Source organism: Ictidomys tridecemlineatus, chromosome 16, assembly GCF_052094955.1.
Source record: "Ictidomys tridecemlineatus isolate mIctTri1 chromosome 16, mIctTri1.hap1, whole genome shotgun sequence".
In the NCBI taxonomy this organism is placed as follows: Eukaryota; Metazoa; Chordata; class Mammalia; order Rodentia; family Sciuridae; genus Ictidomys; species Ictidomys tridecemlineatus.
The window spans coordinates 18,486,654-18,500,319 of NC_135492.1; the positions used below are offsets into that span (position 1 = coordinate 18,486,654).

A 13,666-nucleotide genomic window follows, 5' to 3' on the forward strand; every position below is an offset into this window, starting at 1 on the left:
AGTCAGACAGGGGCTCCCTGGGGAAGTGATGCGTCCAGGGGAGAAGGTAGGCCATCTTGAGGCTGAGGCTGGGGTGGCCCTGCTGTCCACTGCATTCAGCAGAGCTGTGGCCTGTCACAGTGCTGGGAGCACACCCAGCCCTCCAAGGGAACCCGTGGGCCAGGGCGAGGGGAGGAGAGAGGGTAAGCCAGGGATGAAAGTCGGAGCCAGGCCGGGAGACACGAGAGTTCACTTGTCAGAGCTGACAGATAACGGCCATCTCGATGGGGGAGGGCAAACGGGCTGGGGTCCTGGGACTTTCAGGGGAAAGGCTCAGGAACCAGATCCGGGTGGACCTGATGAGTGTTGGCATGAGGGTTGGTGTGAGAAGTGGTGAGCCTTTCTCAGGAAGGTCCTGGGGCAGGAAAGCAAAACTTTTCTCTTAAAATGGCTGCCATCACTGAGGATGGCCTTCCAGATGCTGAGCAAGGACCTTGTGCAGGGCAGGGCAGTCCCCGTGCAGCGGTGTCAGGACCCGCTCCCCCTCCACAGACCTCTGGTCCCCAGGCCCCTAAAGGCAGACTGTGGAAACAGGGTTCCCTGCTGAGAGGCACTGAGCCCAGAGGCCTCCACCAAGAGACCTCTCGGATATTAAAAATGAGCTTAAAAAACAAACAAACAAACAAACAACAAACACTTCCTGTGGGCAGGGGTATAGCTGAGGTGGAGTGCTGGCCTAGCATGCTGGAGGCCTGGGTTCAGACCCAGTGCCACAAACCAAACCGAACCAACAGGTGAAGAATTCGGAGAGCCTCGAGCTTATCCAAAGCAGGCAGAACAGCCCGGGGTGCCTGGTTCACTGGGCGCCACGGCACTGGGTCCCACCCACCCTGCCTGGTGATCCCCTCATCTCACCCACCACCCACTCCAGTGTGATGACTTTTTAGGTCAGACTTCACCATGTCTGGCTTGGGGTCAGCCAGCTTTCCGCCTCTGAGACTCAAGTACCTGGAAAGGTTCATCTTGGCTCACAGTGTCCAAGTTTCTGTCCATGGCAGTTGGCCCTGCGGCTTTGGGCCGGTGTGGCTCAGGACTTCATGGTGGGAGCACAGGGCAGAGGAGGGAAAGGCTGGACTGCACTCTCCCTCCGAGGGCACACCCCAGCAGAAGACCTTGCAGTGGAACCTCTGGAAGGTCCACCCCTCTCAGTGGGACGCCAGTGAGGATGCCTGTGGGGAGCCCCTGACCCTCTGCATCTGATCAGGCTCAGCTCCCAGAGGCTCCTGGAAGGGACGGTGTGTCCTGAAGGCTCTCTGCCAATCCTGTTCCTTGTATCAGCACGTGGGCCTGCGTGTTGGTTCCTCTTTGCTGTGTGGTAGCATTCCCTGTGAGTGTCCCGATTGCAGTCTCACTCTCAGCTGGAGAACGTTCCAGTGGCCACCCTCGGGACCGTCAGTTCAGCACTTGGAGAGAGCTGCTGAAGCACTGGTCCCACGTCTGTTGGATTGCGAGGAGCCAAGCTGTTCTGCAAGGTGGTGTGCCGCGGGCAGTCACGCACCTCACCGTGTTGTACCTGGTGTATCCCCTCAGTGGACCGTTGGCTCCTGCCTCCTGGCCTCTCACTGGGCCTGGCCACTCCCCGCCTGTGAAGGGGCTGGCAGCCTGCCCAGCTCTGAGGCGCCCTGCACTGTTCCCTGCCGCCTGCTGCCAACCCCTCTTTGTCCTGCAGATGGTGCAGTTGCTGGGCTTTTCCATCTACCGCGCACTGGACTGGGGCCTGGAGGAGAGCGAGGAGCTCGAGCTCAGCCCACAGCTGGAGCGGCTCATCGACCTCATGGCCAACAGCGACTGAGGGCTATGGGGGTCCAGAGGAGGAGGAGGAGGTTGCAGACAGTGGCCCCCGGGCCCTGTGCACCTTCTCCCAGGCCATGCGGCTGTGCGCGGCGCGGCTGACCGACCCTCGGGGTGCGCAGGCCCACTACCAGGCTGTGTGCCGCGCACTTTTTGTGGAGACGCTGGAGCTCCAGGCCTTCCCAGCCAGGGTGCGGGAGGCCAAGGAGGTGAGCTTGGGAACACAGTGCTGAAGGTGGGGCCCGTGGATGGCCAGACCCGAAGGGATCTGGGGGGTTACTAGTGGGTACCTTGCCCCTCGGGTAGGAGTGTCCCAGCTGCTCTGGGCTGTGTGCTGAAGCCTCATATGTTTTGGCCAGGTTTTTGGAGAAGGGAACCAAGGCCTAGGGAGGCAGCAACGGGCTCCTAGCCTCTGCCCGAGCCTCGTTCCTGCTGCCTTAAGCCAGCTGTCATGATTCTGTGAGGGAGTCCTGCTTGCTGTCCCCACCTGCTCCCCAGGTCCCAGTTTCTTCTGAAGACAGTGCCAATGGCAGCCCCTTCCCACCTCTCAGAACCACACAGATCCTTCAAATGGGGTGGGTGGGCAGTTCCGTGGGGGTACCTGTGGGTATGTGCTGTGCCTGGCCTTGCTCTCCAGGTACCCCTCTAAGGTTGGGCCCATTTTGCAGGTGGGCAGATGTAGGCTCTGGGAGGCTGGATCCTTGCAGGGAGCTGCAGAGCCAGTATAGGGCAGGGCTGGTCTCCCTGGGCTCCCAAGCCATGGTTCTCCTTTGGGGCTGTCCTGATCCCCCTGGACCTCAGGGATGGTGTGCAATCTGCTCTCCCAGCTCTCAGCCCCTCCTGGAGGAGTTGGTGCTGTTCAAAGGGAGCTGATGGGTTTGTTTGGCAGTGTCCTAAGTGCAGGGACCCTGGGCCCATCAGCTTTCCACAGAGGAGAGAGGGGTACCTGGAGAGGTCAGAGAGATTGGCTGCACTCCTTTGCTTAGGTGTTGGAAGGTATTTTGGGAGTTACCTGGTATGGTCCCTGACTCCAACCTCACCTTTTTGGGTGCTCTTTCCTTCTAATACAGAGGGGTTCTTGGCAGCTTCACTGACCGTTGGGTACTAAGAAAAGGCTGGAGCTGCCAGCCTCCCCTGCAGCTCTCACATGCCGAGATGGGGAGGTTACCAGCCTGTGCCCAGTTCCTGTGGTCATCCCACCTTCTCTCCAGCTCTTCCTTGACATCCTAGGGGTGTTCTCCCTTGACTCCACAGACAGTTGGTGGTCCTGATGCTTTCCTCCTTCCTTGAACTTAGGCTGTGTCTTGTTGCTCAGTTTCTCACCCAGACAGCAAGGCTCCTGTTTCAGCAGGAACACACAGCTCTGGACGTCGAGCCATTGGCCTGAAGTTCAGGTAACTGGTGGTAGGGGGCATAGAGACAGGTCCCTCGGTGGGGTGCAGCTGTGCTAGTCTAGGCGGGCATTTTGGAGAGAAGCAGCGTGCTCAGGATGGGAGAGCCACCCTCCTGCCCTGTGCCACTGGGCTGGCCACGTCCCACCTGGGGACTGCTATTAGAATGGCATGCCTTGTGCTTCTCTGAGCTGGCAGTACTTCCTAGAGTGTCTCAGAGCCATTTGGCAAGTAGTTTGGGGTGCAGCCAGGGTAACCGGTTCTGTCTTGGTCAATAGTGGCTGTGGGCTGAAGGGCAGATGCTTCTCCAGGACAGGGGAGTCAGAGCAGTCAGGCTGCCACTGAGATGCAGGGCAACCGAGGCAGCTAGTCCAGCAGCCTTCCCCAAATTCTCAGCCCAGAACAGTTACCTGACAGTCCCTAATGCCAGGATGTTTCCTGGCCCTCACTATGATGTTGGCATTTTTCCTGGTTTGGGAATGATCCCCCCCCCGTACCTGCTGGCAACCACACTGGCCTGTACCCACCACCATCTGCTCCAACAGTTTGAGGACCTAGCCTGTGCCATGTTGCGGCAGGTCCAGCTGCAGGTTCTGAGGTGCTGGGTTCCATGTGGCCTCCTGTGGGGATCGTGGTGGAGGAGCAGCTGTGAATGTCTCAGGAGAATGCATGGGCCATAGCTGGCCAAGGTGCCCCTGAGGAGGTGTTGTGTGCACTGAGATCTGGGCTCTCACCCCTGCCACACCTCACTGGGGTATGTGGATGAGATGGGAGGAGGTGCCACATGGGTACTAGATTCTCACCAGCCCCTACCCAGAAGGAGCCACCTAGAGCTGATGGACAGGTACCTGTCTGGTTCCGAGGTGGAGAGCGTGGTTCTCCCAGACATCTTCCTGAGCCCCACAGCCTGGGTCAGGACTCCACAGGTCCCCTTTCAGCTGGTTAGCAGTAGCTGTGTGGTGAGGAAGCCCATTTCCCATGTCTGCCACCTCCCACCTTCTCTGGACTAACCAGATGTGTGGTCTCAGATGCTGCAGAAGCTGGGGGAGGATGAGCCTCAGGTGGAGAAGCTGCTGGTGGAGCTGGACAACCTGGGACACACAGACTGGGTAAGACAGGAGAGTCACCCCAGGGCTGTGCCGGGAGGCTGCACAGGCTGAGGGCCCTGTCTGTCTCTGGGGCAGGCCCGGCTGTGGGTCCAGCTCATGCGGGAGCTGCGCCATGGGGTGAAGCTCAAGAAGGTGCAGGAGCAAGAGTTCAAGCCCCTGCCCACCAAGTTCCAGCTCACCTCCTTCGAGATGCTGATGCAGGACATCCGCGCCAGGAACTACCAGCTGCACAAGGTCATGGTGAGTGCCGAGCTCCTGCCCGCCTCTGCTGGAGGCCCTGGCTCCTTAGGCTGAACACTGAGCCCCTTACCGCACACAGATCATGAATAAGGCAGGTGTGGCCCTCGGGCCCCACAGCTCAATGTTGTGTTAAGGACACAGTTTGACAAAGAAGATGGGGAATACGGAGATCACCTGGGAGGCCTGGAACTGAGGCTGCAGGGCTATTCCACCTAAGGAGCACCCAGCAGCCCCGGCGTGGGCTGATGCCACTCTTGGAATTTTATGATTATCATTAATTTTACTGCTGAGCCACATCCCCAGCACCATTTATTTATTTATTTATTCATTCATTCATTCATTTATTTATTTTGAGAGTCCCGCTAAGTTGCTTAGGGCTTCACTAAGTTGCAGGGCTGGCTTTGAACTTGTGATCCTCCTGCTTCAGCCTCCCTAGCTGCTGGAATTACAGGCGTGTACTACAGCACCGAGCTACTCTTAGAATTTTAAATGAACAGGTTCATTCATTCCTGTGACAACCCTTTGAGGTGGGTACTAGCAAGCTCCTTTCTAGAAGAATCCCAGGTAGAGAGAGATCAAATGGATGGGCTTAGAGGTGTGAATACTGGAGGTGGTAGCTGACTACCTGCCATGTACCTGTCCTAGAGAAAGCTTGGTCCCAGGGAGCTGATGCCATCAGAGGCAGGTCAGAAATGAAGGCCAGGCTGTGTCAGGGGCTGAGTGAGCCCTCCCAGTCACCAGCAGACAACCCCGACGAACTCAGGTCAGCCCCGGTCTGAGCTGGGGATTCTTTGCGGCAGGTCGATGGGGACGTCCCTCCACGAGTGAAGAAGGATGCACATGAGCTTATCCTTGACTTCATCCGCTCCCGGCCTCCGCTGAAGCAGGTGCCCATGCTGTGCCTCCTGCAGGGTGTTCCAGCCCTGGTGCTGTCTTGGGTCTCACCTGCAAGGGAGGCCTGAGCATACCTCTGCCGAACCATGGGGTGGGCTCTGCTCCCTGTCTCCTGGCTGGAAGGTTGGGCATGGGCCCCGGGCCTCCATCCTTCTAAAAGGATGGTGCTGGTCACCTCCCCGCATGCCTGTTGCAGGCAGAGCTCTTTTGGGTAGCACTCCTTCCTGGAGAGCCAAGAGTTAGTGCCATGTGTCCTGTGAACCTTGAGTATCTCCCCACTCCTGAGCATCCCCTGTCACTGTTTATGTCCCTCCTACCTAGTGCTTCATCCTCTTTGCAGGTCTCGGAGAGAAGGCTGCGCCCCTTGCCACAGAAGCAGAGGACCCTGCATGAGAAGATCCTGGAAGAGATCAAGCAGGAGCGGAGGCTGCGCCCTGTGGGGGACCAGCACTTGGGCACCCGTGGTGAGCAAGAGGAGGGGTGATGGGAGAAGAGACCCTAGGCGGCCCTGGATGAAGTCCCCCACTTCCCCTGGTTATGCCACAAATCAGGAGTCGGTGTCGGCTCCACGAGCTCCTGGGCAGAGGACGTCCCAGTTTGTAGTCTGGCCTTGTGAAGTTCAAGGTGCCCTGACTTTACTCTGGGTTTTGACCTGACTTTGTACTTTTTGCTATGATAAATTTCAACAATTAGGCGGAAAATAAAATAAAACCGAAGTTTTGGGGTCTGGGAAAATCAGGCATTTATTCAGATGTCTGAGACCTGATCTTCCCGGTCAGAGTGGAGACCATCTGCAGTCCTTGTACTCTGTCTCTGAGAGGCTAGCCTGCACTGCCCCTCGGCTTGGGTGTCCAATTTGTTAGTGACTGACGAGCCCTCAGGCTCCCATTCTGTAAAGTAGGGAACTAAGTCAAACCCTGTCTACCAGGCTGGCTGCACGGGTCCTGTGCGTCTCCTCCTCCCCACTCACGTCCCATCTGCCTGGCCTCTTGCCTCCCAGGGTTCGGCTCTCTGCCCTGTATCCTCAGTGCCTGTTCTGGGGATGTCAAGTCCACTTCCTGCATCAACCTGTCTGTTCCCGATGCTGGGAGCAGTGTGTAGCGCTCGAGACCCCAAGTCCTGCTCAAGGCACCCACCTTGGCTGAGATGGAGGAGATGACCACATCTGAGGTCAGAGCCCACAGAGACTCCTAAGGACCAGACAGGGCCACAGTGCTCACCTGGGTGGGGCATCCACTGCCAGGGCTACTGGCCAGTGGTGGCAGGGGGGGGGCTTAGGGCCCTTATCCCATCTTGGCAGCTCAGAAGTAGCTTTGGGATGCTGGGACAGTGGCCTGGGACCACTTCTTCCCACAGCAAAAAAAAGCTGAGAATAGATGTGACCCATCATCTGGGGCCAGTAGGCTAATCAGTCCCTGGTTGATAAGAAAAGCTGTAACTCTTGCTGCCCTCTGACCACAGCCCTCCCCTTCCCAAGAGGACAGGAGATGACTCCTGTGGTGGTCCTCTTGGTGGACTCAGCTTTTTTCTGTACATCTCTCTAGGACTTTCCAAAGACCTCAGGGGAGGGTTGGGTTTTTAAGGCACTTGCTATGAACTTTCTAGTAGATGGGAAGCCCAGCAGTGGGCAGAGGGCAGCCTAGGGTGTCTATGGACCTCGTAGCACCCCTGGGTCCAGTGCCTCGGTCAGGGATGGGCAGGGCACTGGGAGCATCGTGGCCAGGGCAGAGCTTTATCTGACGTGTCTTCAGGAAGAAGAGTCTCCCTGTGGGGAGGTGGCGCTAAAACGGGACCACTCTTTTTCGGAGCATGACCTGGCCCAACTCTGGAGTGAAATGGCCTCTGGCCTGCAGCTAGCCACACAGCCCCCAGGAGGGACGGAGCCACCCCGGCCCCGAGCAGGCAGCGTGCACACCTGGAAACCCAGCACCTGAGACCAGGACAAGTGCTGCTCCCACCTCCTGCCTGACCTTCCCTTCAGATCTGCCCAAGGCAGCTCAGGCTCAGGCCCTCCTGAGCAGGCAGCTCCCGGGGGTACAGGAGCTGCTGCTTGCAATAAGACCTTCAGTCTCCCACTGATACCCACTTTCCCACTTGAGGACATTTTCATTTACTATAAAACATTTCCTCAAGAACTCGATTCTCCAGCCTCACTGTATCTCAAGGCAGCTGACACAAAGCAGGGAAGCTGCCTGGCCAGACACCAGCCAGCTCACAGTCCTCTCTGTGGACAGAAGCAGGAGTCCCTCGTAGGCATGTGGGTTGTTCCACAGGTTCCTTTCCCGCTGGAGTACACAGAGCATCGGCTGGTGCTTGCGGCCAGGCAGGGTTAGTTCTTCTGCGAGCTGTCAGGTAGTGGGTTGTCAGCCCCCAGGGATGGCCGGCCTCTTGGTGGCCTTCATGGTCCCTTGAGCAGCCCTGCAGCCTTCTGGCCACTCTTGGGACAACCCATTGGTCCTGATGATTCTCTTTCCGGGTAGGAGGCTGGGCCAGGCCTTTTTACACCGTGTGCTGCCCAGGTCTCTCCCTGGGCCAGCTGTCCCTTTTCCCCTGCCCTGGAGCCTCCAGCATACATGTGGGCAGGGGACCCTCCTGGTGTGTGCCTGCCAGTGCTCAGACTGCCTGCCACTCCGTGGGGGCTTAATGCTGTCTTGTCATGGGGCTCAGTAGAAAGACCCTTCAGGGTCCCATGTGGCCTCTGAAGAGCATGGACCCTGGTACACGTCCCCACACCAGGGACATGCTTTCTACTTGACTCAACTTGATCATCCTAGCCCACAGAGGCACACACCACCCCCTTCACCCACAGCCCTCCAACCAGCACTCCGCCAGGTGACCTTCACAGGCCTGTGTTCTTTCAGGTTCCTGTCCTGTGAGTGTCCAATCCCAGCCTGATCCCATCTCCCCCCAGCTCAGCAGCCTGAGCTCAGCAGACAGACTTGAAGCTTCTGCACCAGATGCCAGGCGCCTGTGGTTGTTGAGTGATGGTCCTGTGGGGACCTCTTGAGTGAATCTTTATGATGTCTGAACACCAGCTGGTGATAGGGAGACCCAGGCTCCATTCCTGGGGTCTGGCTGGGTCTGGCCTTATCCTCGAAGCCTCGGGTTGTGCTGCTGGTGCTGTCTGGGACATTGGTCTTTGCTGCCCCCTGCTGGGGCACATTGGCACTGTGACGCCAAGGAGTGTGTGAGTTGAGGCAGCTGTGAGTCCTGAAGGCTGCATCCTGGGCCTTCTGCGTAACCTACATGCTGAGACATGAGACCCTAACCTGGCCAAGATTTCCCTGGTCTATCAGCAGAGACCTAGTCTGATGCAGGGTGGTGCAGAGATTCTGCCTACCCCTGTTCTGAGACCCTGCCCCAGACCTGTCAACATATGATTCTATCAAGCGAGGTGACAGGAATGAATGGAGCTTCAGAGGCACTCAGGCAGGTGGAGGGGTGCTGGGTGTGGTCGGCAGCAAGACACCCCTCTGAGAATAGGTGTGGAAATGCTTTGAAAAGTGTTCTGTGTGACAGAAAGGCAGTGCTGTTGATTTTAACTGGACGGTGACCCTTGTCCCTTCAGGGTTAGTTACTGTTCCTGCATTAACATTCCTTCTCAAGCTGCACAGGCCCGTAACCCCAGCCATGGGAGGCTGAGACAGGAGGATTTCAAGTCAAAGCCAGTCTTAGCAACTTAGTGAGACCCTGTCTCAAAATAAAAAGTAAAAAGGGCTGGGAATGTGATTTCCTCAACTAGGGAGGCTAAGAGAGTTGGGTTCAATTCCTGGTACTAAAATTTTTAAAAATAAACAAACAAATAAATCAATAAACAGGTAGGTGTGACTTAGCATGTGCAAGACCCTGGGTTCGATCTCTAGTACCCTACTCCCCAAACAGTTATCCCCATTTGGCTTTTTAAAAATTAACATTTAGGGGCTGGGGTTGTGGCTCAGTGGTAGAGTACTTGTCTAGCACACATAAGGCACTGGGTTTGATCCTCAGTACCACAGAAAAATGAAATAAAGATTGTTTGTCTACCTACAACTAAAAAATGAATATTTAAAAAAAATTATGGGCTGGGTTGTGGCTCAGCGGTAGAGAGCTTGTCTAGCACATGTGAGGCCCTGGGTTCAATCCTCAGCACCACATAAAAACAAATAAACAAAATAAATGTATATAAAATTAACATTTATTGTCAAGTGTGAGGGCTACACCTTTAATCCCAGGTGAGGCAGGAGGACCACAGTTCAAGGCCAGCCTAGATGAAGTGCACATACCTGTAATCCCATCAACTCAGAAGGCTGAGACAAGAGGTTCACAATTTTAGGGACAGCCTCAGCAATTTAGTGAGGCCATAAGCATCTTAGCAAGACCTTGTCTCAAAGTAAAACATAAAAAGAGCTGGGTATGTGACTCAGTGGTTAAGCATATCTGGTTTCAATTCCATATACATATATAATATATATATGTATATATATATATATATATATATATATTTAAAAAAAAGGCACAGTCATACCTGTAATCCCAGCAACTAGGGAGGCTGAGACAGGAGGATCGTGAACTCAAAGCCATCCTCAGCAATGGTGAGGCCCTAAGCAACTCAGTGAGACCCTGTCTCTAAATAAAATACAAAATAGGGCTGGGGATGTGGCTCAGTGGTCCAGTGCCCCTGAGTTAAATCCCTGGTATCCCCACCAAAAGTAAAAATAAAAATTTAAAAAAGGGCTAGGATGTAGTTCAGTGGTAGAGCATTCCTGGGTTCAATCCCTAGTACACCCCCCCTCCAAAAAAAAAAGAAAAAAATCAATATTTGTTATTCCTTAAAGCTTCTGAATGTCAGATCCTGAAGCAGCCCAGCAGGGCCCTGGCTGTGTCTTCCAAGCTTGCAGTTGGGTTATCAGCAGGGGCTGCAGTGTTATTTAAAGGCTGTCTGGGGGCTGCAGGAGCTGCTGCCCAGACAGCTTCTCTCATGCTAGGGGTATGCCACTCAGAGCCTTGGGGACCACTGAACATCCTCACCACATGGTGGCTGCGTCCCCCAAGCAAGTGGACCAGGAGAGGGCCAGGTGAAAGCTGCAGTGTATTTGACAATCAGGTCTCAGCCATGCTTCCACTATTAATTGCACGTGAGTCACCAGATCCAGCCTGTTCCCAAGGGGAGAAGAATTGAGAAACACTTCTGGGTCCAGGAATCAAAGACATGTTTTAAAATTCAGCTTTAACATTCTGGAACTGCTTCTCAAAAGTTTGACTGTCAAAATCAGAGCTGGTGGCTGCCAGGCTTGCTCTGGCACACACGGTGCCTCCCCTGCCTGCAGGCCATGGTTGACCTGACAGCAGAACTCCTGGCCATGGCAATGGGCACAGAGCCTGGACCCAAAGCCAGAGGCTCTAGGCCAAGTGGAGAGGAAAGCAGGGTCCAGATCCCCTCCCCTGCCACAAAGCCCCATACGGATTGCCTGCTGAAGACCCAGACAGGACGCCCTCCCAGCTCTGTCTCTGGCACTCACAGGCTGGGCCCTGGGAACATAGCTGGCCTTTTGAGCTCTGTGTGCCCAGCACCGTGCTATGGGCTTTATATATATTACCTCAAAGGAGCTGAAATCCACCCCATGGACAGAGGAGTGAAGCTCAGTGAGGTTCACAACGAGTTCCATGCTGAGCACTGGGAGGTAGCACCAGGCTGACTCTGTGCCATGCTGGATGGACAGGGCACCTACTGCGTGGTCAGTAGAGAGGAAAGAGAGCTCAGTATGAAGACTTCCAAGGGAAGATTTGAAATGGACTCTGGCAGTCTTTTGGGGGCAGAGGGGTACCTGGGGTTGAATTTAGGGGCACTGGACCACTGAGTCACATTCTCAGCCCTACTTTGTATTTTATTTAGAGATAGGGCTGAGTTGCTTAGCGCCTCTCTCTGCCTGAGGCTGGCTTTGAACTTGCAATCCTCCTGCCCAAGTTTCTGGGATGATAGGCATGCACCACAGCCTGTCCTCTGGTGGTGTGGATCAGCCCAGGGTGTGTGTTTTCAGGCAACTGGGGAGCTGGGGAGCACGGGCAGCCAAGGCTGGGGACCGGGAGCTGGAGAGCCAGCAGGGGAGTCTTGCTGCAGCAAAGCCTCCTCAGAGAAGGCGGGAGCTGTCTGACTTCAGAAAGCCACAGAGTGCTTGGCCCCAGGGAAGGGATGCAGCTGGTGGGGCCCTGCTCTTGGGCTGCATTGAGCAGAACCCTCTGTGCAGGAGTTCCACCACCCCGTGGAGAGCCTGGCCCTGACTGGGGAGGAGGTGGTGGGTGTGCGTCACGTGCTGGTGAAGGCCGAGATGGAGAAGTTCGCCCAGGACTAGGAGCTCTTCAGCAGCCTGAAGAAGGGAAAGGTAGGGCCAGGGGACAGCTAAAGGTGGATCTCTCCTGATGGGAGGTCAGGGGCAGGCCAGTGTGGGCAGAACCTTGGTGGGCCGTGAACACAGCTGAGCCCCAGCATGCCTTCCCTCACAGAACTGCTGCTGCTGCCGAGCCAAGTTCCCACTCTTCTCCTGGCTGCCCACCTGTCTCTTCTGCAAGAGGTGAGCCTTCAGTGCACCTGGCTACCAATTAACAAGGAGGAAGAGGAGTGGGCCTACGTTGGGCAACCCACGTGATGGTGGGATGTTCTGTCACCTGCCGTGGCTGTTGAGTCCTTGAGCTTTGTCAGTGCCATTGAGGAGGTATTTTTCCTTTGCATCTGTTAGGGGTGGATTTGTGGGACTCAGCCTCCCCCCATGGATTCCCACAGTGGGCTTCCTGGGCAGAGCAGGCAGGAGCTTCAGTGGAAATAGGGACTTGTCTCTTGGGCATCGATTTCCTTCACGTGTTGTGGGAAGCTAACCGGGCTCTTAGCCAGACACACATGGGCCCTCTGGGCAGGAGTCTGCCTGTGACCTGCTTGTGGTGGCTCTGTGGGCAGGTGGGTTAGCCCTGGAACCTCCTGGTAGCCTAGGAACTCTGTGGGACTTTCTTCTCAGTAGCAACGCCAGCCTTCCTGTAGACCTGCACGTATGTGCTGAAGCAGCATCTCCTTGGATTCTCGAGGCCGGGAGGACACATGTGAGGGTCTCTCCTCCTCCCTCCATGCTCCTCCCTGTGACTAAAGACCAGAAGATGGTAGTCTTGGGGAAAAGTAGGCTGAGGAATGGGATTTTGAGTTCTATTTAAATTAAACATAAATAGCAAGTGCCGTTTTTGACTGAGTGAAATTCCTGACCATGGTGAAGAACAGAGATGCTAGTGAGTAGGAGCCAGTAGGGAAACTGGGCCTGGAGCAATGGAGTGCAGGTGTGTGACCAACATCTGTGGTGGGCCCCTATGCTTCTGTCATTGGCTTCCAGATGACATGTGACTGACAAGGTGCAGCCAACAGACCCTAAATAATAAAGGCATGTTGTTGTGGGGAGAGGATTTGGTGTGATGCTCAGAATCAAGTTGCTACGCTCAAATGGAAAAGATATATGGGGTAGCAGCCCAGTTTGTGTTTTTTCCTTCAGACCCTGACTCACCCCACGTGACAGAGCTCCCTCCAGCACTGTGTCCCGGTTGACCTTTATGTATTTCAACAACAAACACCAATTTTCCAGGGAAGCTGCAAGAAATGCCATTAAAACTGGAGGGTGAGATAAAGACTTTACAATGCACCCAGGGAGACATTCATACCACAAGGGCCACAGTTACCTACAAAGAGAGGATTCAGCTCTGCTGCCTTTTGTTCGTATTGGAAAATATGAAATTATGTCCTCCTGTTCACATAGACTGAGACCAAGCCATCGATAAAAATAATCCTAAAGGAATAGAAGTAGAGGCATTTGATAGGAGGTAGGGAGTATACTTGGACTTGCCTTTTGCTTCATCAGAGATACATAATATAAAACCTGTCACACATTTTTCTCCTTTTATTTCTCCATGAATTTTCAAAATTAACAAATATGTAACTTCCTGACTCCCTGTCTCTGTCGCCTGGATCACAATGTATATTTTTGTATACCCTTATATAATCCTACTGCCATCACATGTATTTTCTTGAGAGTATTCTGACTTTGGAAAATACAAATTTCATGAAGAGATCACTGCCTCCCAATACACTGAGGCAACTGAAAATTCAAGCTGTGGTGAACTTATACTTCAACAAGTTTATACATGAAACAATGTAGAGGAAAATGAATATTTTGGGTAAATATGTGAAGGATC

General features: G+C 54.7%; 1 pseudogene; it reads left to right on the forward strand.

Annotated features, from left to right (window-relative positions):
• The first annotated feature begins 263 nt into the window (after window positions 1-263).
• LOC144371232 (protein spire homolog 2-like) lies at window positions 264-12,016 on the forward strand (annotated as a pseudogene).
• The last annotated feature ends 1,650 nt before the right edge of the window (window positions 12,017-13,666 follow it).